Source organism: Phyllobates terribilis, unplaced genomic scaffold, assembly GCF_046119375.1.
Source record: "Phyllobates terribilis strain yellow unplaced genomic scaffold, ASM4611937v1 Scaffold_27__1_contigs__length_16484149, whole genome shotgun sequence".
NCBI lineage: Eukaryota > Metazoa > Chordata > Amphibia > Anura > Dendrobatidae > Phyllobates > Phyllobates terribilis.
In genome coordinates this window covers 6,345,468-6,373,384 of record NW_027362787.1, presented here as the reverse complement: position 1 = coordinate 6,373,384, position 27,917 = coordinate 6,345,468, and the positions used below count along the sequence as shown (strand labels likewise).

At 43.6% G+C, this 27,917-nt stretch overlaps 16 non-coding genes across 16 annotated transcripts; all 16 read right to left on the bottom strand.

The window, feature by feature from the left end:
* Positions 1-553: 553 nt before the first annotated feature.
* LOC141177550 (U2 spliceosomal RNA) lies at positions 554-744 on the bottom strand. Its single transcript, XR_012254135.1, has one exon. It is a non-coding gene; the product is annotated as a U2 spliceosomal RNA (small nuclear RNA).
* Positions 745-1,859: 1,115 nt separating this feature from the next.
* LOC141178543 (U2 spliceosomal RNA) lies at positions 1,860-2,050 on the bottom strand. The gene has a single exon (XR_012254818.1). It is a non-coding gene; the product is annotated as a U2 spliceosomal RNA (small nuclear RNA).
* Positions 2,051-3,165: 1,115 nt separating this feature from the next.
* LOC141177786 (U2 spliceosomal RNA) lies at positions 3,166-3,356 on the bottom strand. The gene has a single exon (XR_012254337.1). It is a non-coding gene; the product is annotated as a U2 spliceosomal RNA (small nuclear RNA).
* Positions 3,357-6,190: 2,834 nt separating this feature from the next.
* Positions 6,191-6,381, bottom strand: LOC141177327 (U2 spliceosomal RNA). The gene has a single exon (XR_012253931.1). It is a non-coding gene; the product is annotated as a U2 spliceosomal RNA (small nuclear RNA).
* Positions 6,382-7,496: 1,115 nt separating this feature from the next.
* On the bottom strand, positions 7,497-7,687 carry LOC141177497 (U2 spliceosomal RNA). The gene has a single exon (XR_012254086.1). It is a non-coding gene; the product is annotated as a U2 spliceosomal RNA (small nuclear RNA).
* Positions 7,688-8,802: 1,115 nt separating this feature from the next.
* Positions 8,803-8,993, bottom strand: LOC141177549 (U2 spliceosomal RNA). Its single transcript, XR_012254134.1, has one exon. It is a non-coding gene; the product is annotated as a U2 spliceosomal RNA (small nuclear RNA).
* Positions 8,994-10,102: 1,109 nt separating this feature from the next.
* On the bottom strand, positions 10,103-10,293 carry LOC141178542 (U2 spliceosomal RNA). Its single transcript, XR_012254817.1, has one exon. It is a non-coding gene; the product is annotated as a U2 spliceosomal RNA (small nuclear RNA).
* A 1,115-nt stretch (positions 10,294-11,408) lies between these two features.
* Positions 11,409-11,599, bottom strand: LOC141178541 (U2 spliceosomal RNA). Its single transcript, XR_012254816.1, has one exon. It is a non-coding gene; the product is annotated as a U2 spliceosomal RNA (small nuclear RNA).
* A 1,115-nt stretch (positions 11,600-12,714) lies between these two features.
* On the bottom strand, positions 12,715-12,902 carry LOC141177873 (U2 spliceosomal RNA). The gene has a single exon (XR_012254401.1). It is a non-coding gene; the product is annotated as a U2 spliceosomal RNA (small nuclear RNA).
* A 6,155-nt stretch (positions 12,903-19,057) lies between these two features.
* LOC141178539 (U2 spliceosomal RNA) lies at positions 19,058-19,248 on the bottom strand. Its single transcript, XR_012254815.1, has one exon. It is a non-coding gene; the product is annotated as a U2 spliceosomal RNA (small nuclear RNA).
* A 1,115-nt stretch (positions 19,249-20,363) lies between these two features.
* On the bottom strand, positions 20,364-20,554 carry LOC141178538 (U2 spliceosomal RNA). Its single transcript, XR_012254814.1, has one exon. It is a non-coding gene; the product is annotated as a U2 spliceosomal RNA (small nuclear RNA).
* A 1,115-nt stretch (positions 20,555-21,669) lies between these two features.
* Positions 21,670-21,860, bottom strand: LOC141178537 (U2 spliceosomal RNA). Its single transcript, XR_012254813.1, has one exon. It is a non-coding gene; the product is annotated as a U2 spliceosomal RNA (small nuclear RNA).
* Positions 21,861-22,975: 1,115 nt separating this feature from the next.
* Positions 22,976-23,165, bottom strand: LOC141177627 (U2 spliceosomal RNA). Its single transcript, XR_012254204.1, has one exon. It is a non-coding gene; the product is annotated as a U2 spliceosomal RNA (small nuclear RNA).
* A 1,115-nt stretch (positions 23,166-24,280) lies between these two features.
* On the bottom strand, positions 24,281-24,471 carry LOC141178535 (U2 spliceosomal RNA). Its single transcript, XR_012254811.1, has one exon. It is a non-coding gene; the product is annotated as a U2 spliceosomal RNA (small nuclear RNA).
* Positions 24,472-25,586: 1,115 nt separating this feature from the next.
* LOC141178534 (U2 spliceosomal RNA) lies at positions 25,587-25,777 on the bottom strand. The gene has a single exon (XR_012254810.1). It is a non-coding gene; the product is annotated as a U2 spliceosomal RNA (small nuclear RNA).
* A 1,115-nt stretch (positions 25,778-26,892) lies between these two features.
* Positions 26,893-27,091, bottom strand: LOC141177920 (U2 spliceosomal RNA). The gene has a single exon (XR_012254434.1). It is a non-coding gene; the product is annotated as a U2 spliceosomal RNA (small nuclear RNA).
* Between the last annotated feature and the right edge of the window lie 826 nt (positions 27,092-27,917).

Here is a 27,917-nt window from a genome sequence, read left to right as displayed (position 1 = left end):
GGGTTCTCTTTTATAGTCTGCAGGCATTAAATGAAAGAAGTCAGTGTTCCAGCAGAAGGAGACGTTTCAGAAAAGGCATTGTAGCAAACCAAAAAAGAAATTTTAAGCGCAGCAGAGTAACCAGCGCACATACCTGTTAGCTCAGGTGAGTTTAAAAGGCTGCTGTTGATAACAAGGGCATTTGCTAAATAGATGGTGTGTGTGCAACAATATACTGAAAGGTCAATTATATTGTGCAGCTTATCTCACCACCTGTAGTTATTTAGGTGAAAGCTCCAAAATGCTTGCCTAATATGTCTGTTTATCCAAAAGGAAGTAAAAAGGGAGAGCTAGAAAGATAGCATTGCATCACATTACATGGCAATGCAATGCACAGTTGCTGAAGTTGAACCAAAATGAGCTTGTAATCTGGCTTCTGCAACTTTGAACATGAAAAATCCAATGAGGAGAAGAAAAGCAAAGCCAAAGAGTCCATCCCAAAATCCGACAAACAAGCAAAATGAACAAAAAACATTGAATTCAATTCTTTCTGATTTTAGAAACTGCATTAAAGAAGGGGTGCACCAGTCCTGGAGATACTGCAATACCAGGTCAATGCGTGGAGTGGACAGAGCAAGCTCTTTTTCCATCTCCCTGTTCTCAAAATCCATTTAATATATGGTCCCCAGATAGGGGACGTATCAGATATTAAACTGATAAGAACAGATACTACACTTGATCTTAGCCAAAAGGCCGAGAAGCGATAACCAGAATTGGTTTCAAACTACGGAGCCACCCAAGGATCCTGAAAAGTCCATTTGTGGAGATGAGCTCCTGGACTCCCGTTAAGAAGACATGTTGTCAACCTCTAGATCCCTTACATGCCTGCACTTTTCGGCTTGCTGCTGCTGCAATCCACGCGTTTTAGATCTGCATAACTCCACCTCTTTAAACACAGCACCTTCACCCCCTGCTGTTCCCACCCGCCTCAACACCGTTGGAAGGGAGGAGAACCAATTAAGGCGGGGGGTGGGGTGGAACGAGCAGCTGTCTACCCTTAGCAGGAGGGCTCCTGATTACATACCTCTCCTGCTGCTGCTGCTGCTGGCTGTCCAGCAGCAGACTGAAGGTGGCTGCTGCTGTGCACAGGTATATAAAGGCTCAGAGCCTATTATGACACGCGCAGCCAGCGTTCCATTGCCACATTCCATCTACTGCAGGCAGGATACCTGGCTGGCTGAATGTCGCTGAGAAGCTTACAGAGACCGCCATAAGCAACAGTTTAACAGAATGCCACAGACTAATCAACCAAACTTTTTGGGTTGGGTTCTCTTTTATAGTCTGCAGGCATTAAATGAAAGAAGTCAGTGTTCCAGCAGAAGGAGACAACGTTTCAGAAAAGGCATTGTAGCAAACCAAAAAAGAAATTTTAAGCGCAGCAGAGTAACCAGCGCACATACCTGTTAGCTCAGGTGAGTTTAAAAGGCTGCTGTTGATAACAAGGGCATTTGCTAAATAGATGGTGTGTGTGCAACAATATACTGAAAGGTCAATTATATTGTGCAGCTTATCTCACCACCTGTAGTTATTTAGGTGAAAGCTCCAAAATGCTTGCCTAATATGTCTGTTTATCCAAAAGGAAGTAAAAAGGGAGAGCTAGAAAGATAGCATTGCATCACATTACATGGCAATGCAATGCACAGTTGCTGAAGTTGAACCAAAATGAGCTTGTAATCTGGCTTCTGCAACTTTGAACATGAAAAATCCAATGAGGAGAAGAAAAGCAAAGCCAAAGAGTCCATCCCAAAATCCGACAAACAAGCAAAATGAACAAAAAACATTGAATTCAATTCTTTCTGATTTTAGAAACTGCATTAAAGAAGGGGTGCACCGGTCCTGGAGATACTGCAATACCAGGTCAATGCGTGGAGTGGACAGAGCAAGCTCTTTTTCCATCTCCCTGTTCTAAAAATCCATTTAATATATGGTCCCCAGATAGGGGACGTATCAGATATTAAACTGATAAGAACAGATACTACACTTGATCTTAGCCAAAAGGCCGAGAAGCGATAACCAGAATTGGTTTCAAACTACGGAGCCACCCAAGGATCCTGAAAAGTCCATTTGTGGAGATGAGCTCCTGGACTCCCGTTAAGAAGACATGTTGTCAACCTCTAGATCCCTTACATGCCTGCACTTTTCGGCTTGCTGCTGCTGCAATCCACGCGTTTTAGATCTGCATAACTCCACCTCTTTAAACACAGCACCTTCACCCCCTGCTGTTCCCACCCGCCTCAACACCGTTGGAAGGGAGGAGAACCAATTAAGGCGGGGGGTGGGGTGGAACGAGCAGCTGTCTACCCTTAGCAGGAGGGCTCCTGATTACATACCTCTCCTGCTGCTGCTGCTGCTGGCTGTCCAGCAGCAGACTGAAGGTGGCTGCTGCTGTGCACAGGTATATAAAGGCTCAGAGCCTATTATGACACGCGCAGCCAGCGTTCCATTGCCACATTCCATCTACTGCAGGCAGGATACCTGGCTGGCTGAATGTCGCTGAGAAGCTCACAGAGACCGCCATAAGCAACAGTTTAACAGAATGCCACAGACTAATCAACCAAACTTTTTGGGTTGGGTTCTCTTTTATAGTCTGCAGGCATTAAATGAAAGAAGTCAGTGTTCCAGCAGAAGGAGACAACGTTTCAGAAAAGGCATTGTAGCAAACCAAAAAAGAAATTTTAAGCGCAGCAGAGTAACCAGCGCACATACCTGTTAGCTCAGGTGAGTTTAAAAGGCTGCTGTTGATAACAAGGGCATTTGCTAAATAGATGGTGTGTGTGCAACAATATACTGAAAGGTCAATTATATTGTGCAGCTTATCTCACCACCTGTAGTTATTTAGGTGAAAGCTCCAAAATGCTTGCCTAATATGTCTGTTTATCCAAAAGGAAGTAAAAAGGGAGAGCTAGAAAGATAGCATTGCATCACATTACATGGCAATGCAATGCACAGTTGCTGAAGTTGAACCAAAATGAGCTTGTAATCTGGCTTCTGCAACTTTGAACATGAAAAATCCAATGAGGAGAAGAAAAGCAAAGCCAAAGAGTCCATCCCAAAATCCGACAAACAAGCAAAATGAACAAAAAACATTGAATTCAATTCTTTCTGATTTTAGAAACTGCATTAAAGAAGGGGTGCACCGGTCCTGGAGATACTGCAATACCAGGTTAATGCGTGGAGTGGACAGAGCAAGCTCTTTTTCCATCTCCCTGTTCTAAAAATCCATTTAATATATGGTCCCCAGATAGGGGACGTATCAGATATTAAACTGATAAGAACAGATTTTTTTTTTTTTAAAACCTATTCAGGTTAAAATTAAAGTCCACTCCACAGTCCTCTTCTCCCCAAAGGGAGACAAGACGTGGACTCCAACTTAAATCATCATCAGGTTTTGGTACTTTTAATGTCAGAAAAAAAAATTACAAAAATACAATACTTACAAAGAAAGAAATGTTTCAGAACCTGAATGGATACCAAAAAAATAAAAATTAAATTATAACTGTATTAACAACAGTAATAACATCAAGTAAAATACTTGTAACCATTATCAAAAGCATGAACCTCAACCCAACTCAGAACCTTAAGGGACAAATCTTCAACCCTTGATGCTGAAAAAACTTGTTTCGATACACCATCTGGTATTCTATATTTCACACAAAAAACATTTTTATCTCTTATTAGTTCTTTCCTAACATTCTCTATAAGATAGTCCAAACGTTTCTCATCATACAACTTACGGTACAACCGGTTAAAATATTCTGCATTCTTTATAAACATAGGTTGTTGAAAAACAACTATATTTTCTTCCATTGCCACCTCCACTTCCTGTTCCTTTCTCTTTTCTTGCTTTTTAACCTTACCACGGCCAGTTCCCTGACTTACACCTCCCATTTCACTCTCTACCCTATCCCCCCAATCTACTCTTGTTTTCTCCATCTCCCTCTGCACTCCTACAGGTTTGCTTTCTTTTCCCTTTACCACCAACACCTTTTCTACACTTTCCTCCTTTCTCTCTACCAAAACCTTTTTAACCACTACCTCCTTCTCTTTATTTTTTTTCCTCTTTGGGCAATTCTTAAAAACATGCGTATCTTCCTGACACAAGTTGCACTTCCTCCGATCTTTACAATCCTTTGACTCATGATCACCTTTTTTGCAAAAACCACATACACCACCCGAACAATTTTCCTTTCCATGCCCGTATTGACGACAAACTCGACAAAAAGTGGGTATACCACTGAAAAAAATATCACCATTTATATTACCCAACTTAAACCTAGCTGGGGGAAGCAACACAGTCCCCTGCTCATCTTCTTTGAAACGGACCAAAAATTTCCACTTCGAAGTCCAAAAACCAAATTCATTATAAATCTTCCCTTTTGGTGTTACTGACAAACAAAAAAACTCCAAAAATGTAAGAACATCCTCTTCGTCCACCAATGGAGAGTACATTTTAACAATGATCCATTTATCTCTAACGGGGAAGTGTGGCATTACACTTATCCCCTCCATTCTTTTATCCTGGCTTGCAGTCATTTTCCTTGGATATCCTTCAAAAAAAACTTTGTCAACAAAAACTATATCATAAACACCCCTCCTGGGGTAGTCCATTATCGCCAACACTTCTTCTGTCTTCAAACCAAAAAGATCCACAAGAACTTAACTCATCACATACCTAAAATCCTTTTGATCTCGAAAGTTCTCCTGAACAACCAAACGAATAGAATTCTGCACCTTAGCGAATTCAGGCACATGATCTTCCTCTCCTTCATGTGATGCTGCAGACATCTTCTTCACAAACAGGTTCTCCTCTTCTCAATAGAAACCTTCAACACCGAAGTGCCAGGTAGATGATCGCCTCCCGTTGCCCGGGGACTAATCCGACTCCCTAATAGCAGCAGGGAGGTGAAGCCCTGCTGAAAAACAGAGCGATCCCCCCAGGCCAAGGAGCCGGGTACCCCCAGCACCTCTCTGCCAAGACCAAGGCAGCAGCCGCTAGATCACTGCACTTGATCTTAGCCAAAAGGCCGAGAAGCGATAACCAGAATTGGTTTCAAACTACGGAGCCACCCAAGGATCCTGAAAAGTCCATTTGTGGAGATGAGCTCCTGGACTCCCGTTAAGAAGACATGTTGTCAACCTCTAGATCCCTTACATGCCTGCACTTTTCGGCTTGCTGCTGCTGCAATCCACGCGTTTTAGATCTGCATAACTCCACCTCTTTAAACACAGCACCTTCACCCCCTGCTGTTCCCACCCGCCTCAACACCGTTGGAAGGGAGGAGAACCAATTAAGGCGGGGGGTGGGGTGGAACGAGCAGCTGTCTACCCTTAGCAGGAGGGCTCCTGATTACATACCTCTCCTGCTGCTGCTGCTGCTGGCTGTCCAGCAGCAGACTGAAGGTGGCTGCTGCTGTGCACAGGTATATAAAGGCTCAGAGCCTATTATGACACGCGCAGCCAGCGTTCCATTGCCACATTCCATCTACTGCAGGCAGGATACCTGGCTGGCTGAATGTCGCTGAGAAGCTCACAGAGACCGCCATAAGCAACAGTTTAACAGAATGCCACAGACTAATCAACCAAACTTTTTGGGTTGGGTTCTCTTTTATAGTCTGCAGGCATTAAATGAAAGAAGTCAGTGTTCCAGCAGAAGGAGACAACGTTTCAGAAAAGGCATTGTAGCAAACCAAAAAAGAAATTTTAAGCGCAGCAGAGTAACCAGCGCACATACCTGTTAGCTCAGGTGAGTTTAAAAGGCTGCTGTTGATAACAAGGGCATTTGCTAAATAGATGGTGTGTGTGCAACAATATACTGAAAGGTCAATTATATTGTGCAGCTTATCTCACCACCTGTAGTTATTTAGGTGAAAGCTCCAAAATGCTTGCCTAATATGTCTGTTTATCCAAAAGGAAGTAAAAAGGGAGAGCTAGAAAGATAGCATTGCATCACATTACATGGCAATGCAATGCACAGTTGCTGAAGTTGAACCAAAATGAGCTTGTAATCTGGCTTCTGCAACTTTGAACATGAAAAATCCAATGAGGAGAAGAAAAGCAAAGCCAAAGAGTCCATCCCAAAATCCGACAAACAAGCAAAATGAACAAAAAACATTGAATTCAATTCTTTCTGATTTTAGAAACTGCATTAAAGAAGGGGTGCACCGGTCCTGGAGATATTGCAATACCAGGTCAATGCGTGGAGTGGACAGAGCAAGCTCTTTTTCCATCTCCCTGTTCTAAAAATCCATTTAATATATGGTCCCCAGATAGGGGACGTATCAGATATTAAACTGATAAGAACAGATACTACACTTGATCTTAGCCAAAAGGCCGAGAAGCGATAACCAGAATTGGTTTCAAACTACGGAGCCACCCAAGGATCCTGAAAAGTCCATTTGTGGAGATGAGCTCCTGGACTCCCGTTAAGAAGATATGTTGTCAACCTCTAGATCCCTTACATGCCTGCACTTTTCGGCTTGCTGCTGCTGCAATCCACGCGTTTTAGATCTGCATAACTCCACCTCTTTAAACACAGCACCTTCACCCCCTGCTGTTCCCACTCGCCTCAACACCGTTGGAAGGGAGGAGAACCAATTAAGGCGGGGGGTGGGGTGGAACGAGCAGCTGTCTACCCTTAGCAGGAGGGCTCCTGATTACATACCTCTCCTGCTGCTGCTGCTGCTGGCTGTCCAGCAGCAGACTGAAGGTGGCTGCTGCTGTGCACAGGTATATAAAGGCTCAGAGCCTATTATGACACGCGCAGCCAGCGTTCCATTGCCACATTCCATCTACTGCAGGCAGGATACCTGGCTGGCTGAATGTCGCTGAGAAGCTCACAGAGACCGCCATAAGCAACAGTTTAACAGAATGCCACAGACTAATCAACCAAACTTTTTGGGTTGGGTTCTCTTTTATAGTCTGCAGGCATTAAATGAAAGAAGTCAGTGTTCCAGCAGAAGGAGACAACGTTTCAGAAAAGGCATTGTAGCAAACCAAAAAAGAAATTTTAAGCGCAGCAGAGTAACCAGCGCACATACCTGTTAGCTCAGGTGAGTTTAAAAGGCTGCTGTTGATAACAAGGGCATTTGCTAAATAGATGGTGTGTGTGCAACAATATACTGAAAGGTCAATTATATTGTGCAGCTTATCTCACCACCTGTAGTTATTTAGGTGAAAGCTCCAAAATGCTTGCCTAATATGTCTGTTTATCCAAAAGGAAGTAAAAAGGGAGAGCTAGAAAGATAGCATTGCATCACATTACATGGCAATGCAATGCACAGTTGCTGAAGTTGAACCAAAATGAGCTTGTAATCTGGCTTCTGCAACTTTGAACATGAAAAATCCAATGAGGAGAAGAAAAGCAAAGCCAAAGAGTCCATCCCAAAATCCGACAAACAAGCAAAATGAACAAAAAACATTGAATTCAATTCTTTCTGATTTTAGAAACTGCATTAAAGAAGGGGTGCACCGGTCCTGGAGATACTGCAATACCAGGTCAATGCGTGGAGTGGACAGAGCATGCTCTTTTTCCATCTCCCTGTTCTAAAAATCCATTTAATATATGGTCCCCAGATAGGGGACGTATCAGATATTAAACTGATAAGAACAGATACTACACTTGATCTTAGCCAAAAGGCTGAGAAGCGATAACCAGAATTGGTTTCAAACTACGGAGCCACCCAAGGATCCTGAAAAGTCCATTTGTGGAGATGAGCTCCTGGACTCCCGTTAAGAAGACATGTTGTCAACCTCTAGATCCCTTACATGCCTGCACTTTTCGGCTTGCTGCTGCTGCAATCCACGCGTTTTAGATCTGCATAACTCCACCTCTTTAAACACAGCACCTTCACCCCCTGCTGTTCCCACCCGCCTCAACACCGTTGGAAGGGAGGAGAACCAATTAAGGCGGGGGGTGGGGTGGAACGAGCAGCTGTCTACCCTTAGCAGGAGGGCTCCTGATTACATACCTCTCCTGCTGCTGCTGCTGCTGGCTGTCCAGCAGCAGACTGAAGGTGGCTGCTGCTGTGCACAGGTATATAAAGGCTCAGAGCCTATTATGACACGCGCAGCCAGCGTTCCATTGCCACATTCCATCTACTGCAGGCAGGATACCTGGCTGGCTGAATGTCGCTGAGAAGCTCACAGAGACCGCCATAAGCAACAGTTTAACAGAATGCCACAGACTAATCAACCAAACTTTTTGGGTTGGGTTCTCTTTTATAGTCTGCAGGCATTAAATGAAAGAAGTCAGTGTTCCAGCAGAAGGAGACAACGTTTCAGAAAAGGCATTGTAGCAAACCAAAAAAGAAATTTTAAGCGCAGCAGAGTAACCAGCGCACATACCTGTTAGCTCAGGTGAGTTTAAAAGGCTGCTGTTGATAACAAGGGCATTTGCTAAATAGATGGTGTGTGTGCAACAATATACTGAAAGGTCAATTATATTGTGCAGCTTATCTCACCACCTGTAGTTATTTAGGTGAAAGCTCCAAAATGCTTGCCTAATATGTCTGTTTATCCAAAAGGAAGTAAAAAGGGAGAGCTAGAAAGATAGCATTGCATCACATTACATGGCAATGCAATGCACAGTTGCTGAAGTTGAACCAAAATGAGCTTGTAATCTGGCTTCTGCAACTTTGAACATGAAAAATCCAATGAGGAGAAGAAAAGCAAAGCCAAAGAGTCCATCCCAAAATCCGACAAACAAGCAAAATGAACAAAAAACATTGAATTCAATTCTTTCTGATTTTAGAAACTGCATTAAAGAAGGGGTGCACCAGTCCTGGAGATACTGCAATACCAGGTCAATGCGTGGAGTGGACAGAGCAAGCTCTTTTTCCATCTCCCTGTTCTCAAAATCCATTTAATATATGGTCCCCAGATAGGGGACGTATCAGATATTAAACTGATAAGAACAGATACTACACTTGATCTTAGCCAAAAGGCCGAGAAGCGATAACCAGAATTGGTTTCAAACTACGGAGCCACCCAAGGATCCTGAAAAGTCCATTTGTGGAGATGAGCTCCTGGACTCCCGTTAAGAAGACATGTTGTCAACCTCTAGATCCCTTACATGCCTGCACTTTTCGGCTTGCTGCTGCTGCAATCCACGCGTTTTAGATCTGCATAACTCCACCTCTTTAAACACAGCACCTTCACCCCCTGCTGTTCCCACCCGCCTCAACACCGTTGGAAGGGAGGAGAACCAATTAAGGCGGGGGGTGGGGTGGAACGAGCAGCTGTCTACCCTTAGCAGGAGGGCTCCTGATTACATACCTCTCCTGCTGCTGCTGGCTGTCCAGCAGCAGACTGAAGGTGGCTGCTGCTGTGCACAGGTATATAAAGGCTCAGAGCCTATTATGACACGCGCAGCCAGCGTTCCATTGCCACATTCCATCTACTGCAGGCAGGATACCTGGCTGGCTGAATGTCGCTGAGAAGCTCACAGAGACCGCCATAAGCAACAGTTTAACAGAATGCCACAGACTAATCAACCAAACTTTTTGGGTTGGGTTCTCTTTTATAGTCTGCAGGCATTAAATGAAAGAAGTCAGTGTTCCAGCAGAAGGAGACAACGTTTCAGAAAAGGCATTGTAGCAAACCAAAAAAGAAATTTTAAGCGCAGCAGAGTAACCAGCGCACATACCTGTTAGCTCAGGTGAGTTTAAAAGGCTGCTGTTGATAACAAGGGCATTTGCTAAATAGATGGTGTGTGTGCAACAATATACTGAAAGGTCAATTATATTGTGCAGCTTATCTCACCACCTGTAGTTATTTAGGTGAAAGCTCCAAAATGCTTGCCTAATATGTCTGTTTATCCAAAAGGAAGTAAAAAGGGAGAGCTAGAAAGATAGCATTGCATCACATTACATGGCAATGCAATGCACAGTTGCTGAAGTTGAACCAAAATGAGCTTGTAATCTGGCTTCTGCAACTTTGAACATGAAAAATCCAATGAGGAGAAGAAAAGCAAAGCCAAAGAGTCCATCCCAAAATCCGACAAACAAGCAAAATGAACAAAAAACATTGAATTCAATTCTTTCTGATTTTAGAAACTGCATTAAAGAAGGGGTGCACCGGTCCTGGAGATACTGCAATACCAGGTCAATGCGTGGAGTGGACAGAGCAAGCTCTTTTTCCATCTCCCTGTTCTAAAAATCCATTTAATATATGGTCCCCAGATAGGGGACGTATCAGATATTAAACTGATAAGAACAGATACTACACTTGATCTTAGCCAAAAGGCCGAGAAGCGATAACCAGAATTGGTTTCAAACTACGGAGCCACCCAAGGATCCTGAAAAGTCCATTTGTGGAGATGAGCTCCTGGACTCCCGTTAAGAAGACATGTTGTCAACCTCTAGATCCCTTACATGCCTGCACTTTTCGGCTTGCTGCTGCTGCAATCCACGCGTTTTAGATCTGCATAACTCCACCTCTTTAAACACAGCACCTTCACCCCCTGCTGTTCCCACCCGCCTCAACACCATTGGAAGGGAGGAGAACCAATTAAGGCGGGGGGTGGGGTGGAACGAGCAGCTGTCTACCCTTAGCAGGAGGGCTCCTGATTACATACCTCTCCTGCTGCTGCTGCTGCTGGCTGTCCAGCAGCAGACTGAAGGTGGCTGCTGCTGTGCACAGGTATATAAAGGCTCAGAGCCTATTATGACACGCGCAGCCAGCGTTCCATTGCCACATTCCATCTACTGCAGGCAGGATACCTGGCTGGCTGAATGTCGCTGAGAAGCTCACAGAGACCGCCATAAGCAACAGTTTAACAGAATGCCACAGACTAATCAACCAAACTTTTTGGGTTGGGTTCTCTTTTATAGTCTGCAGGCATTAAATGAAAGAAGTCAGTGTTCCAGCAGAAGGAGACAACGTTTCAGAAAAGGCATTGTAGCAAACCAAAAAAGAAATTTTAAGCGCAGCAGAGTAACCAGCGCACATACCTGTTAGCTCAGGTGAGTTTAAAAGGCTGCTGTTGATAACAAGGGCATTTGCTAAATAGATGGTGTGTGTGCAACAATATACTGAAAGGTCAATTATATTGTGCAGCTTATCTCACCACCTGTAGTTATTTAGGTGAAAGCTCCAAAATGCTTGCCTAATATGTCTGTTTATCCAAAAGGAAGTAAAAAGGGAGAGCTAGAAAGATAGCATTGCATCACATTACATGGCAATGCAATGCACAGTTGCTGAAGTTGAACCAAAATGAGCTTGTAATCTGGCTTCTGCAACTTTGAACATGAAAAATCCAATGAGGAGAAGAAAAGCAAAGCCAAAGAGTCCATCCCAAAATCCGACAAACAAGCAAAATGAACAAAAAACATTGAATTCAATTCTTTCTGATTTTAGAAACTGCATTAAAGAAGGGGTGCACCGGTCCTGGAGATACTGCAATACCAGGTCAATGCGTGGAGTGGACAGAGCAAGCTCTTTTTCCATCTCCCTGTTCTAAAAATCCATTTAATATATGGTCCCCAGATAGGGGACGTATCAGATATTAAACTGATAAGAACAGATACTACACTTGATCTTAGCCAAAAGGCCGAGAAGCGATAACCAGAATTGGTTTCAAACTACGGAGCCACCCAAGGATCCTGAAAAGTCCATTTGTGGAGATGAGCTCCTGGACTCCCGTTAAGAAGACATGTTGTCAACCTCTAGATCCCTTACATGCCTGCACTTTTCGGCTTGCTGCTGCTGCAATCCACGCGTTTTAGATCTGCATAACTCCACCTCTTTAAACACAGCACCTTCACCCCCTGCTGTTCCCACCCGCCTCAACACCGTTGGAAGGGAGGAGAACCAATTAAGGCGGGGGGTGGGGTGGAACGAGCAGCTGTCTACCCTTAGCAGGAGGGCTCCTGATTACATACCTCTCCTGCTGCTGCTGCTGCTGGCTGTCCAGCAGCAGACTGAAGGTGGCTGCTGCTGTGCACAGGTATATAAAGGCTCAGAGCCTATTATGACACGCGCAGCCAGCGTTCCATTGCCACATTCCATCTACTGCAGGCAGGATACCTGGCTGGCTGAATGTCGCTGAGAAGCTCACAGAGACCGCCATAAGCAACAGTTTAACAGAATGCCACAGACTAATCAACCAAACTTTTTGGGTTGGGTTCTCTTTTATAGTCTGCAGGCATTAAATGAAAGAAGTCAGTGTTCCAGCAGAAGGAGACAACGTTTCAGAAAAGGCATTGTAGCAAACCAAAAAAGAAATTTTAAGCGCAGCAGAGTAACCAGCGCACATACCTGTTAGCTCAGGTGAGTTTAAAAGGCTGCTGTTGATAACAAGGGCATTTGCTAAATAGATGGTGTGTGTGCAACAATATACTGAAAGGTCAATTATATTGTGCAGCTTATCTCACCACCTGTAGTTATTTAGGTGAAAGCTCCAAAATGCTTGCCTAATATGTCTGTTTATCCAAAAGGAAGTAAAAAGGGAGAGCTAGAAAGATAGCATTGCATCACATTACATGGCAATGCAATGCACAGTTGCTGAAGTTGAACCAAAATGAGCTTGTAATCTGGCTTCTGCAACTTTGAACATGAAAAATCCAATGAGGAGAAGAAAAGCAAAGCCAAAGAGTCCATCCCAAAATCCGACAAACAAGCAAAATGAACAAAAAACATTGAATTCAATTCTTTCTGATTTTAGAAACTGCATTAAAAAAGGGGTGCACCGGTCCTGGAGATACTGCAATACCAGGTCAATGCGTGGAGTGGACAGAGCAAGCTCTTTTTCCATCTCCCTGTTCTAAAAATCCATTTAATATATGGTCCCCAGATAGGGGACGTATCAGATATTAAACTGATAAGAACAGATTTTTTTTTTTTTTTTTCTCCTCAGACGAGGAAATTCCACAGTCTATGGAAACCAGACAAAGGAAAATTCCATCAAAACAGCTGCGTCAAATCCAATACGCAATTTGCTGTCCCCATCATCATCGGAAATATTTATTTCATATTTCAAAACAACAATAACAAAAATCAAGAGGTACTAACAATATATCTCCACTTTTTAACTTTCCATATTCCCTCCGCATCCACTTCCCCTCTCCTCTTTTTGTCCCATAGGAAACACACATACATCTTCCCCAAAATCACCTTCACACTATCCTTTACAGCAATTTCCTTCCTTTTAAACACATACACATTCCTCAGATCCCATAACACTTCCTTTATACATGCAAGCATCAACCACAAGACTCTTTCCTTCGTCCCATCACATATTCCCAAACCAAACATAAACAACTCAAAAGACAACAAATTCACACCACACAATTCTTTACACAAAGGCCCCATTCTCCCAATCACATCTCTAGCATACTGGCAATTCCAAAAAACATGCAACACACTTTCCCTTCCACCACAGCCATTTCTTGGACACATTTCACTCCTCACCAAACCTCTATTCCTCTGAAACTCTCTCACAGGTAATACTCCATGTAAAGACTGCCACACAACTTCACTCTGTTTGTTGGTCATACCACTCATCCGCACTTTCTTCCAAACCTTCTGCACATCACCACCCCTAACCATATTTATTCCACATTCTACCTCTCTACATTCAATCATCCTATACACAGCCTTCTTATTCTCCAGCAATCTCACATCTGCATCACACAGTTCATACCTCACCAAAAACTTATAAACCCACACATACCATACAGGCATCTCAAAAGCAATCGGACATCGCAAATCCCTTTCTTGCCACTTTAAACGAAACAAATACGCTCCAAATAAATACCTACACATAGATGAAAACTTTCCATCCGCCCTAATCACTTTCAAAACAAACACAACGATATTCACACCAAAAAACACGTACAAATTCGGAAAACCCAAACCACCTTTTTCCACTCTTTTAACCAAAATTTCTCTCCTAGCTCTCTCCATTTTCGAGTTCCACAAAAAAACAAATAAAATTCTATTCAAGCTTCTCATACACATATATCCTGGTGGAAATACTACCGCAATATATAAAAATATTGGCAACACCACACTCTTAACAATTAAAATCTTCCCAAAAAAGGATAAACTCCTCAATTTCCAAAAATTCAACTTCTGCTCAACTTTTCCTTTCGCATCATCCCAACTTTCTTTCCCATCCAAACTCTCTGAAAACTTCACACCCAAAACTTTAATAGGTCCATTCACTACATTCACACCTACATCCCTACTTAAACTTCCGCCTCCAAAACCCTTACACTCACTCTTTTCCCAATTCACTTTAAACGCAGATGCACCACAAAAAATAGACACTAACAACTTCACCCGCCTCACCGAACATTCAGAATCACATAATACACACACGTCATCCATATAACCACTCACCTTCCATTCTTTTCCTCCACCTCCCGGCACTTGCACACCACGAATTACCTTATCTTTCCTCAGCATACACAACAATGGCTCAATTGCACAAATAAATGCTACAGGGGACAAAGGACACCCCTGTTGCACACCCGAAAACACATTCACTTTCCTACCCACATACCCATTCATTAAAACACAGCTATAAACACCCGCATACAAACTTCTCACTCGCCCAACAAAATCAGCCGGAAAACCCATTTTTAACAACACTCTGAACAAAAAACCATGCGACAACCTATCATAAGCCTTTTCAAAATCCAAACTTAACAAAAATACACTCTTCTTACGACCCATGCAATCCCATAGACAATCTCTTAACATACACACACACTCATGAATCCGCCTCCCAGGTACCGCACAACACTGCTCATCCCCAATCACACTCTCTATCACATCACGCATCCTATTAGCCATAAGTTTTGCATAGATTTTATAATCACAATTAAGTAACGTTATTGGCCTCCAATTCCTCAGACTTTTCAAATCCCCTTTCTTAGGAATTAACACAACCAAACCTGCACGCATACTCTCAGTCACCTCCATGTTTCCCCACATATACTTACATACATCCACAAAGTCCTTACCAATCACACCCCACATCACACGATAAAATTCTACTGGGAGGCCATCCTCCCCCGGCGTCTTATTCAAAGCCATACTACACATAACCTTCCATACCTCATCACCAGTCACCTCACCCATCACTCTCTCTCTTTCTGCTTCACTCAACTTACTCTCTAACACACTCAAAACATCATTCTCCAAACATTCATCCCTCTGTTTCACTGCATACAGATCCTCATAAAACTTAGCCACCTCTTCACACATATCCTCTCCACTCACCTCACTTCCATCTGCTCCATACACCACGCTCATACTCTGTTTCTTTCCAAAAACTTTTTTAAAGAAAAACCGAGAACATTTCTCATCCTGCTCCATCTTATCAATCTTTGCCCTAAACACTATGCTTCTCCCTCTCTCCAACAAAAACTCACTAATCTCCTTTTTTACCTCTAAAATATCCTCCTCCACCTCAACTCCTCCTTCCCTTAACTTATACAAAACGCTCAACCGCGCGTTCAGTTTAACAAAACTCTCTCTTTTAATTGCTGCATACTTGTATCCTAAATTTTTAAAGAACATTTTTGCTTGTTTCTTCACCCAGTCCCACCACTCACAAACATTCCCAAACTCATTTTTATGCTTACACCATTCTTCATACCGCCTTTCATACTCCTTTCTCACATCTTCATTCTCTAACAGTTTAACATTTAACTTCCACAATCCTCTCCCAAACACTCCATCAACTTTTATATCCAACTCACACAACATACACACATGATCTGAAAAAAGAACGTTTTCCTGCCTATAATTAACAGAAACCATATTTTTAGAAATAAAACAATAATCCAATCTGGATTGTACCCTACCACTCTCAGAAAAGAAAGTGTTCAACAAAGGATTCATGTTACACACGCGCTGCATATCACACAACCCAAAATCATTCACTAACTCCAATAATGCTTTCCCAGACACATCCACATTCACTCTCCCCACATCACAGTTCATATCACCCACAATTACCACAGGTATTCTTCCTGGAACAAAAAGCTTAATTTTTTCAAATAAATTTTTGCGCTCATTTTTTTCAACTGGCGCATAAACATTAATAACACAAAACTTTACATTCTTGTATACAAAATTAGCAAGGATACATCTCCCCACCTCAATAACCAAATAATCACTCAAAACAACCTCCCTTCCTTTAACCAAAATACCCACACCATCATTCTTATTACATGCACTCCCCGACCACACAGACGCTCCATAAGACCATTCATCCCCTTTCACACCATCCACTACCCCACATTCTTGTAAACAAAAAATAGATGCATTTTGCATAGCTAAAAACTCAAAAATAGCAGCTCTTCTTACTTTACTTTTAAACACTCTTACGTTTTGGGACACTATGGTAAATCCCATAATACTTCTACTCCTTCACCAATTACACAAAGAAATAGCCTTTGGCCTAAACCAAAGCTCACAAGAGGACAAAAAGAAAAAACATTTACAATATTATATGGTGACACTATCCAGCACCACCACTATCCTCCTCCGCCATCAGAACAGAACAGCTGGTTTCCGACCCGCTGGCTTCACCAGCCACACTCCTCATTCTGGCAGTTCTGATCTTCCTCTGAGGCTCACTAAAATCTGCATCATCACTGCCCCCACCATCCTCCCTACGACTCTTCTTTGCACCCCTATCATCCTCCGAAGAAAAATCTTCAATGTTTTCAGGACCCGAAGGGTGTTCAGGACTGTCGGGTTCCGAGATTTGCACTTCACATCCTGTTGCGTCCATTGCCTCTCCAAAAGTCATCATCTCAGGCAGCTCTGCTTCCACCACTTTCCTAGATATTCTCGCAGACACTGCCTTTTTCTCCACCTTTGCCACTTCCCTCCAGAACTCCTTTTCTTCCCTCCGCTTCTTCCTCATTTCTTCAGCAGAAGAAGAACATGGTCTCAGGGACACCTCCTCTGGCGCCGTAGAGGGAGAGGCTCTACCAGTTTCCCGCCTCCTTCCCTCTCTCTCCTCCCTCTCCAATCTTTCCAGCACTTTCAGTGCGCTTGCCATCTGCCTCCTCTCCAGCTCCTCCTCCTTCTGTTCTTTATCAGAACGTCTAGGTGCACTCATAGGACAGTCCTTATACATGTGATCACTACTCCCACAGACATCACAGGACTTGGCCTCTGGACACTGGTTGGCCATATGCCCCTCCTTTCTGCAATTTCGGCAACACTGCCCTTTAAGGCATGTTACCATGGTATGTCCGAAAGAAAAGCATCTACGGCAAAACATGGGCTGGCCTGGGTAAAAGAGGAAACCTCTATGGCCTGCAACGGAAAAATTTGATGGAGGGTGTCTAAAGCCCCCCACACTGTCAGGATCCCTTTTCAATTTCACACGGAATTTATACTGACAGTTAAAGATTCCTAGACAATTGACTTGCTTCACTCCCTTCCGCACATATTCACAGTAGCGAGAGAGGAAGCACTCCAGCAGCTCAGGGTCTGTAAAAGGGTTATAGACAGTCACAGTCACCTCCTTTTCTTGCAGACCAAACAAAGGTTCCCATCTAACTCCTTCCAAGCAGGGGTCACTAGAGTGACCACGGAGCCATTCAAAGACATTAAGGCAAACATCCTGGTCCATAAAGGTAACGTCATAATTACCTTGACGTGAAAATTCGTTGACACTGAAGATCTCAGAACGTCTTGCTCCAGCTTTGCCTTCAACGATGTCTTGGACAATGAAAACCACGTTGTTCTTGTTCTGGTCAGATGGATCCACGGACAAACGGATGGTGTTCTTCACAAAAGACATCTTGGATTCTGTCGGTATGGAATACCACAGGAAAAAGCAGAAAATCCTCCACAAAAGGGTCCGGATTCCTCCAGGAGACTCGCACCAATCAAGGTACAGTCATACGATCGCAGCCAAAAGGCCGAGAAGCGATAACCAGAATTGGTTTCAAACTACGGAGCCACCCAAGGATCCTGAAAAGTCCATTTGTGGAGATGAGCTCCTGGACTCCCGTTAAGAAGACATGTTGTCAACCTCTAGATCCCTTACATGCCTGCACTTTTCGGCTTGCTGCTGCTGCAATCCACGCGTTTTAGATCTGCATAACTCCACCTCTTTAAACACAGCACCTTCACCCCCTGCTGTTCCCACCCGCCTCAACACCGTTGGAAGGGAGGAGAACCAATTAAGGCGGGGGGTGGGGTGGAACGAGCAGCTGTCTACCCTTAGCAGGAGGGCTCCTGATTACATACCTCTCCTGCTGCTGCTGCTGCTGGCTGTCCAGCAGCAGACTGAAGGTGGCTGCTGCTGTGCACAGGTATATAAAGGCTCAGAGCCTATTATGACACGCGCAGCCAGCGTTCCATTGCCACATTCCATCTACTGCAGGCAGGATACCTGGCTGGCTGAATGTCGCTGAGAAGCTCACAGAGACCGCCATAAGCAACAGTTTAACAGAATGCCACAGACTAATCAACCAAACTTTTTGGGTTGGGTTCTCTTTTATAGTCTGCAGGCATTAAATGAAAGAAGTCAGTGTTCCAGCAGAAGGAGACAACGTTTCAGAAAAGGCATTGTAGCAAACCAAAAAAGAAATTTTAAGCGCAGCAGAGTAACCAGCGCACATACCTGTTAGCTCAGGTGAGTTTAAAAGGCTGCTGTTGATAACAAGGGCATTTGCTAAATAGATGGTGTGTGTGCAACAATATACTGAAAGGTCAATTATATTGTGCAGCTTATCTCACCACCTGTAGTTATTTAGGTGAAAGCTCCAAAATGCTTGCCTAATATGTCTGTTTATCCAAAAGGAAGTAAAAAGGGAGAGCTAGAAAGATAGCATTGCATCACATTACATGGCAATGCAATGCACAGTTGCTGAAGTTGAACCAAAATGAGCTTGTAATCTGGCTTCTGCAACTTTGAACATGAAAAATCCAATGAGGAGAAGAAAAGCAAAGCCAAAGAGTCCATCCCAAAATCCGACAAACAAGCAAAATGAACAAAAAACATTGAATTCAATTCTTTCTGATTTTAGAAACTGCATTAAAGAAGGGGTGCACCGGTCCTGGAGATACTGCAATACCAGGTCAATGCGTGGAGTGGACAGAGCAAGCTCTTTTTCCATCTCCCTGTTCTAAAAATCCATTTAATATATGGTCCCCAGATAGGGGACGTATCAGATATTAAACTGATAAGAACAGATACTACACTTGATCTTAGCCAAAAGGCCGAGAAGCGATAACCAGAATTGGTTTCAAACTACGGAGCCACCCAAGGATCCTGAAAAGTCCATTTGTGGAGATGAGCTCCTGGACTCCCGTTAAGAAGACATGTTGTCAACCTCTAGATCCCTTACATGCCTGCACTTTTCGGCTTGCTGCTGCTGCAATCCACGCGTTTTAGATCTGCATAACTCCACCTCTTTAAACACAGCACCTTCACCCCCTGCTGTTCCCACCCGCCTCAACACCGTTGGAAGGGAGGAGAACCAATTAAGGCGGGGGGTGGGGTGGAACGAGCAGCTGTCTACCCTTAGCAGGAGGGCTCCTGATTACATACCTCTCCTGCTGCTGCTGCTGCTGGCTGTCCAGCAGCAGACTGAAGGTGGCTGCTGCTGTGCACAGGTATATAAAGGCTCAGAGCCTATTATGACACGCGCAGCCAGCGTTCCATTGCCACATTCCATCTACTGCAGGCAGGATACCTGGCTGGCTGAATGTCGCTGAGAAGCTCACAGAGACCGCCATAAGCAACAGTTTAACAGAATGCCACAGACTAATCAACCAAACTTTTTGGGTTGGGTTCTCTTTTATAGTCTGCAGGCATTAAATGAAAGAAGTCAGTGTTCCAGCAGAAGGAGACAACGTTTCAGAAAAGGCATTGTAGCAAACCAAAAAAGAAATTTTAAGCGCAGCAGAGTAACCAGCGCACATACCTGTTAGCTCAGGTGAGTTTAAAAGGCTGCTGTTGATAACAAGGGCATTTGCTAAATAGATGGTGTGTGTGCAACAATATACTGAAAGGTCAATTATATTGTGCAGCTTATCTCACCACCTGTAGTTATTTAGGTGAAAGCTCCAAAATGCTTGCCTAATATGTCTGTTTATCCAAAAGGAAGTAAAAAGGGAGAGCTAGAAAGATAGCATTGCATCACATTACATGGCAATGCAATGCACAGTTGCTGAAGTTGAACCAAAATGAGCTTGTAATCTGGCTTCTGCAACTTTGAACATGAAAAATCCAATGAGGAGAAGAAAAGCAAAGCCAAAGAGTCCATCCCAAAATCCGACAAACAAGCAAAATGAACAAAAAACATTGAATTCAATTCTTTCTGATTTTAGAAACTGCATTAAAGAAGGGGTGCACCGGTCCTGGAGATACTGCAATACCAGGTCAATGCGTGGAGTGGACAGAGCAAGCTCTTTTTCCATCTCCCTGTTCTAAAAATCCATTTAATATATGGTCCCCAGATAGGGGACGTATCAGATATTAAACTGATAAGAACAGATACTACACTTGATCTTAGCCAAAAGGCCGAGAAGCGATAACCAGAATTGGTTTCAAACTACGGAGCCACCCAAGGATCCTGAAAAGTCCATTTGTGGAGATGAGCTCCTGGACTCCCGTTAAGAAGACATGTTGTCAACCTCTAGATCCCTTACATGCCTGCACTTTTCGGCTTGCTGCTGCTGCAATCCACGCGTTTTAGATCTGCATAACTCCACCTCTTTAAACACAGCACCTTCACCCCCTGCTGTTCCCACCCGCCTCAACACCGTTGGAAGGGAGGAGAACCAATTAAGGCGGGGGGTGGGGTGGAACGAGCAGCTGTCTACCCTTAGCAGGAGGGCTCCTGATTACATACCTCTCCTGCTGCTGCTGCTGCTGGCTGTCCAGCAGCAGACTGAAGGTGGCTGCTGCTGTGCACAGGTATATAAAGGCTCAGAGCCTATTATGACACGCGCAGCCAGCGTTCCATTGCCACATTCCATCTACTGCAGGCAGGATACCTGGCTGGCTGAATGTCGCTGAGAAGCTCACAGAGACCGCCATAAGCAACAGTTTAACAGAATGCCACAGACTAATCAACCAAACTTTTTGGGTTGGGTTCTCTTTTATAGTCTGCAGGCATTAAATGAAAGAAGTCAGTGTTCCAGCAGAAGGAGACAACGTTTCAGAAAAGGCATTGTAGCAAACCAAAAAAGAAATTTTAAGCGCAGCAGAGTAACCAGCGCACATACCTGTTAGCTCAGGTGAGTTTAAAAGGCTGCTGTTGATAACAAGGGCATTTGCTAAATAGATGGTGTGTGTGCAACAATATACTGAAAGGTCAATTATATTGTGCAGCTTATCTCACCACCTGTAGTTATTTAGGTGAAAGCTCCAAAATGCTTGCCTAATATGTCTGTTTATCCAAAAGGAAGTAAAAAGGGAGAGCTAGAAAGATAGCATTGCATCACATTACATGGCAATGCAATGCACAGTTGCTGAAGTTGAACCAAAATGAGCTTGTAATCTGGCTTCTGCAACTTTGAACATGAAAAATCCAATGAGGAGAAGAAAAGCAAAGCCAAAGAGTCCATCCCAAAATCCGACAAACAAGCAAAATGAACAAAAAACATTGAATTCAATTCTTTCTGATTTTAGAAACTGCATTAAAGAAGGGGTGCACCGGTCCTGGAGATACTGCAATACCAGGTCAATGCGTGGAGTGGACAGAGCAAGCTCTTTTTCCATCTCCCTGTTCTAAAAATCCATTTAATATATGGTCCCCAGATAGGGGACGTATCAGATATTAAACTGATAAGAACAGATACTACACTTGATCTTAGCCAAAAGGCCGAGAAGCGATAACCAGAATTGGTTTCAAACTACGGAGCCACCCAAGGATCCTGAAAAGTCCATTTGTGGAGATGAGCTCCTGGACTCCCGTTAAGAAGACATGTTGTCAACCTCTAGATCCCTTACATGCCTGCACTTTTCGGCTTGCTGCTGCTGCAATCCACGCGTTTTAGATCTGCATAACTCCACCTCTTTAAACACAGCACCTTCACCCCCTGCTGTTCCCACCCGCCTCAACACCGTTGGAAGGGAGGAGAACCAATTAAGGCGGGGGGTGGGGTGGAACGAGCAGCTGTCTACCCTTAGCAGGAGGGCTCCTGATTACATACCTCTCCTGCTGCTGCTGCTGCTGGCTGTCCAGCAGCAGACTGAAGGTGGCTGCTGCTGTGCACAGGTATATAAAGGCTCAGAGCCTATTATGACACGCGCAGCCAGCGTTCCATTGCCACATTCCATCTACTGCAGGCAGGATACCTGGCTGGCTGAATGTCGCTGAGAAGCTCACAGAGACCGCCATAAGCAACAGTTTAACAGAATGCCACAGACTAATCAACCAAACTTTTTGGGTTGGGTTCTCTTTTATAGTCTGCAGGCATTAAATGAAAGAAGTCAGTGTTCCAGCAGAAGGAGACAACGTTTCAGAAAAGGCATTGTAGCAAACCAAAAAAGAAATTTTAAGCGCAGCAGAGTAACCAGCGCACATACCTGTTAGCTCAGGTGAGTTTAAAAGGCTGCTGTTGATAACAAGGGCATTTGCTAAATAGATGGTGTGTGTGCAACAATATACTGAAAGGTCAATTATATTGTGCAGCTTATCTCACCACCTGTAGTTATTTAGGTGAAAGCTCCAAAATGCTTGCCTAATATGTCTGTTTATCCAAAAGGAAGTAAAAAGGGAGAGCTAGAAAGATAGCATTGCATCACATTACATGGCAATGCAATGCACAGTTGCTGAAGTTGAACCAAAATGAGCTTGTAATCTGGCTTCTGCAACTTTGAACATGAAAAATCCAATGAGGAGAAGAAAAGCAAAGCCAAAGAGTCCATCCCAAAATCCGACAAACAAGCAAAATGAACAAAAAACATTGAATTCAATTCTTTCTGATTTTAGAAACTGCATTAAAGAAGGGGTGCACCGGTCCTGGAGATACTGCAATACCAGGTCAATGCGTGGAGTGGACAGAGCAAGCTCTTTTTCCATCTCCCTGTTCTAAAATCCATTTAATATATGGTCCCCAGATAGGGGACGTATCAGATATTAAACTGATAAGAACAGATACTACACTTGATCTTAGCCAAAAGGCCGAGAAGCGATAACCAGAATTGGTTTCAAACTACGGAGCCACCCAAGGATCCTGAAAAGTCCATTTGTGGAGATGAGCTCCTGGACTCCCGTTAAGAAGACATGTTGTCAACCTCTAGATCCCTTACATGCCTGCACTTTTCGGCTTGCTGCTGCTGCAATCCACGCGTTTTAGATCTGCATAACTCCACCTCTTTAAACACAGCACCTTCACCCCCTGCTGTTCCCACCCGCCTCAACACCGTTGGAAGGGAGGAGAACCAATTAAGGCGGGGGGTGGGGTGGAACGAGCAGCTGTCTACCCTTAGCAGGAGGGCTCCTGATTACATACCTCTCCTGCTGCTGCTGCTGCTGGCTGTCCAGCAGCAGACTGAAGGTGGCTGCTGCTGTGCACAGGTATATAAAGGCTCAGAGCCTATTATGACACGCGCAGCCAGCGTTCCATTGCCACATTCCATCTACTGCAGGCAGGATACCTGGCTGGCTGAATGTCGCTGAGAAGCTCACAGAGACCGCCATAAGCAACAGTTTAACAGAATGCCACAGACTAATCAACCAAACTTTTTGGGTTGGGTTCTCTTTTATAGTCTGCAGGCATTAAATGAAAGAAGTCAGTGTTCCAGCAGAAGGAGACAACGTTTCAGAAAAGGCATTGTAGCAAACCAAAAAAGAAATTTTAAGCGCAGCAGAGTAACCAGCGCACATACCTGTTAGCTCAGGTGAGTTTAAAAGGCTGCTGTTGATAACAAGGGCATTTGCTAAATAGATGGTGTGTGTGCAACAATATACTGAAAGGTCAATTATATTGTGCAGCTTATCTCACCACCTGTAGTTATTTAGGTGAAAGCTCCAAAATGCTTGCCTAATATGTCTGTTTATCCAAAAGGAAGTAAAAAGGGAGAGCTAGAAAGATAGCATTGCATCACATTACATGGCAATGCAATGCACAGTTGCTGAAGTTGAACCAAAATGAGCTTGTAATCTGGCTTCTGCAACTTTGAACATGAAAAATCCAATGAGGAGAAGAAAAGCAAAGCCAAAGAGTCCATCCCAAAATCCGACAAACAAGCAAAATGAACAAAAAACATTGAATTCAATTCTTTCTGATTTTAGAAACTGCATTAAAGAAGGGGTGCACCGGTCCTGGAGATACTGCAATACCAGGTCAATGCGTGGAGTGGACAGAGCAAGCTCTTTTTCCATCTCCCTGTTCTAAAAATCCATTTAATATATGGTCCCCAGATAGGGGACGTATCAGATATTAAACTGATAAGAACAGATACTACACTTGATCTTAGCCAAAAGGCCGAGAAGCGATAACCAGAATTGGTTTCAAACTACGGAGCCACCCAAGGATCCTGAAAAGTCCATTTGTGGAGATGAGCTCCTGGACTCCCGTTAAGAAGACATGTTGTCAACCTCTAGATCCCTTACATGCCTGCACTTTTCGGCTTGCTGCTGCTGCAATCCACGCGTTTTAGATCTGCATAACTCCACCTCTTTAAACACAGCACCTTCACCCCCTGCTGTTCCCACCCGCCTCAACACCGTTGGAAGGGAGGAGAACCAATTAAGGCGGGGGGTGGGGTGGAACGAGCAGCTGTCTACCCTTAGCAGGAGGGCTCCTGATTACATACCTCTCCTGCTGCTGCTGCTGCTGGCTGTCCAGCAGCAGACTGAAGGTGGCTGCTGCTGTGCACAGGTATATAAAGGCTCAGAGCCTATTATGACACGCGCAGCCAGCGTTCCATTGCCACATTCCATCTACTGCAGGCAGGATACCTGGCTGGCTGAATGTCGCTGAGAAGCTCACAGAGACCGCCATAAGCAACAGTTTAACAGAATGCCACAGACTAATCAACCAAACTTTTTGGGTTGGGTTCTCTTTTATAGTCTGCAGGCATTAAATGAAAGAAGTCAGTGTTCCAGCAGAAGGAGACAACGTTTCAGAAAAGGCATTGTAGCAAACCAAAAAAGAAATTTTAAGCGCAGCAGAGTAACCAGCGCACATACCTGTTAGCTCAGGTGAGTTTAAAAGGCTGCTGTTGATAACAAGGGCATTTGCTAAATAGATGGTGTGTGTGCAACAATATACTGAAAGGTCAATTATATTGTGCAGCTTATCTCACCACCTGTAGTTATTTAGGTGAAAGCTCCAAAATGCTTGCCTAATATGTCTGTTTATCCAAAAGGAAGTAAAAAGGGAGAGCTAGAAAGATAGCATTGCATCACATTACATGGCAATGCAATGCACAGTTGCTGAAGTTGAACCAAAATGAGCTTGTAATCTGGCTTCTGCAACTTTGAACATGAAAAATCCAATGAGGAGAAGAAAAGCAAAGCCAAAGAGTCCATCCCAAAATCCGACAAACAAGCAAAATGAACAAAAAACATTGAATTCAATTCTTTCTGATTTTAGAAACTGCATTAAAGAAGGGGTGCACCGGTCCTGGAGATACTGCAATACCAGGTCAATGCGTGGAGTGGACAGAGCAAGCTCTTTTTCCATCTCCCTGTTCTAAAAATCCATTTAATATATGGTCCCCAGATAGGGGACGTATCAGATATTAAACTGATAAGAACAGATACTACACTTGATCTTAGCCAAAAGGCCGAGAAGCGATAACCAGAATTGGTTTCAAACTACGGAGCCACCCAAGGATCCTGAAAAGTCCATTTGTGGAGATGAGCTCCTGGACTCCCGTTAAGAAGACATGTTGTCAACCTCTAGATCCCTTACATGCCTGCACTTTTCGGCTTGCTGCTGCTGCAATCCACGCGTTTTAGATCTGCATAACTCCACCTCTTTAAACACAGCACCTTCACCCCCTGCTGTTCCCACCCGCCTCAACACCGTTGGAAGGGAGGAGAACCAATTAAGGCGGGGGGTGGGGTGGAACGAGCAGCTGTCTACCCTTAGCAGGAGGGCTCCTGATTACATACCTCTCCTGCTGCTGCTGCTGCTGGCTGTCCAGCAGCAGACTGAAGGTGGCTGCTGCTGTGCACAGGTATATAAAGGCTCAGAGCCTATTATGACACGCGCAGCCAGCGTTCCATTGCCACATTCCATCTACTGCAGGCAGGATACCTGGCTGGCTGAATGTCGCTGAGAAGCTCACAGAGACCGCCATAAGCAACAGTTTAACAGAATGCCACAGACTAATCAACCAAACTTTTTGGGTTGGGTTCTCTTTTATAGTCTGCAGGCATTAAATGAAAGAAGTCAGTGTTCCAGCAGAAGGAGACAACGTTTCAGAAAAGGCATTGTAGCAAACCAAAAAAGAAATTTTAAGCGCAGCAGAGTAACCAGCGCACATACCTGTTAGCTCAGGTGAGTTTAAAAGGCTGCTGTTGATAACAAGGGCATTTGCTAAATAGATGGTGTGTGTGCAACAATATACTGAAAGGTCAATTATATTGTGCAGCTTATCTCACCACCTGTAGTTATTTAGGTGAAAGCTCCAAAATGCTTGCCTAATATGTCTGTTTATCCAAAAGGAAGTAAAAAGGGAGAGCTAGAAAGATAGCATTGCATCACATTACATGGCAATGCAATGCACAGTTGCTGAAGTTGAACCAAAATGAGCTTGTAATCTGGCTTCTGCAACTTTGAACATGAAAAATCCAATGAGGAGAAGAAAAGCAAAGCCAAAGAGTCCATCCCAAAATCCGACAAACAAGCAAAATGAACAAAAAACATTGAATTCAATTCTTTCTGATTTTAGAAACTGCATTAAAGAAGGGGTGCACCGGTCCTGGAGATACTGCAATACCAGGTCAATGCGTGGAGTGGACAGAGCAAGCTCTTTTTCCATCTCCCTGTTCTAAAAATCCATTTAATATATGGTCCCCAGATAGGGGACGTATCAGATATTAAACTGATAAGAACAGATTTTTTTTTTTTTTTTTTCCTCAGATTAAGACCCACATTAATTTATGCATCATAGCGCATATTCACATAACGGGTTCTCAAATCATCATTCGGAAAAACAAAAACAAAATCCCAAAAAACACAACCCTGCAATTAACTGTTACTTACTGTAAGAAGTCCAATGTGAAAAGTTCCAGAGTGCTTCTGCTGCTGTCTCACCATACTTCTTTTTATCCAATAAATAGGCATAAAACAGTCTAGCAAGAAAAATCTTTCTGCATTCCATGGGGGAAAAAACAATCTTTTTAAAAATCACCAAATTCCGAACGTCCCATAAAATCTCTTTATATATGACAAAAATAATCCAGCTTGCCCGCTTCCTTTGTGAGTACTTAAAATCTTGACCTAATAAAATCCTTTCAAAATCGAAACAATGAAAACCAACTAAAGCAACAAACATACGTGACAACAAGGTAAAAACTTTTTTAGCAAAAAAACAGTCCCAAAAAATATGCTGTATTGTTTCCACCTTATTGCAACCTTCCCTAGGACATAGTTCTTGAACCGTTATCCCCCAGTCATTCAAAAAAGCCCTTGTTGGCAAGCATCCATGCAACGCCATCCAGGTTACATCCTTCTGTCTGTTGCTGATTCCACGCATGAAAAAAAGCTTCCACACCTGTCCAGACTGTGCATTATTACAAAACGGCACATCACATAACATCTCCTTCTTCTTAATACCTGAGACAATCAGTTTTTTGTCCGGTCTAACCATGGAGCTTATCCCATTTTGATCATAGAAGGACCTAAGCACCACATAAAAAAACGGTATCACAAACGAAACTGGTTTTCTTAAATCCTTCTCACACCAGCTCCATTTCTGGAAAAGCCGT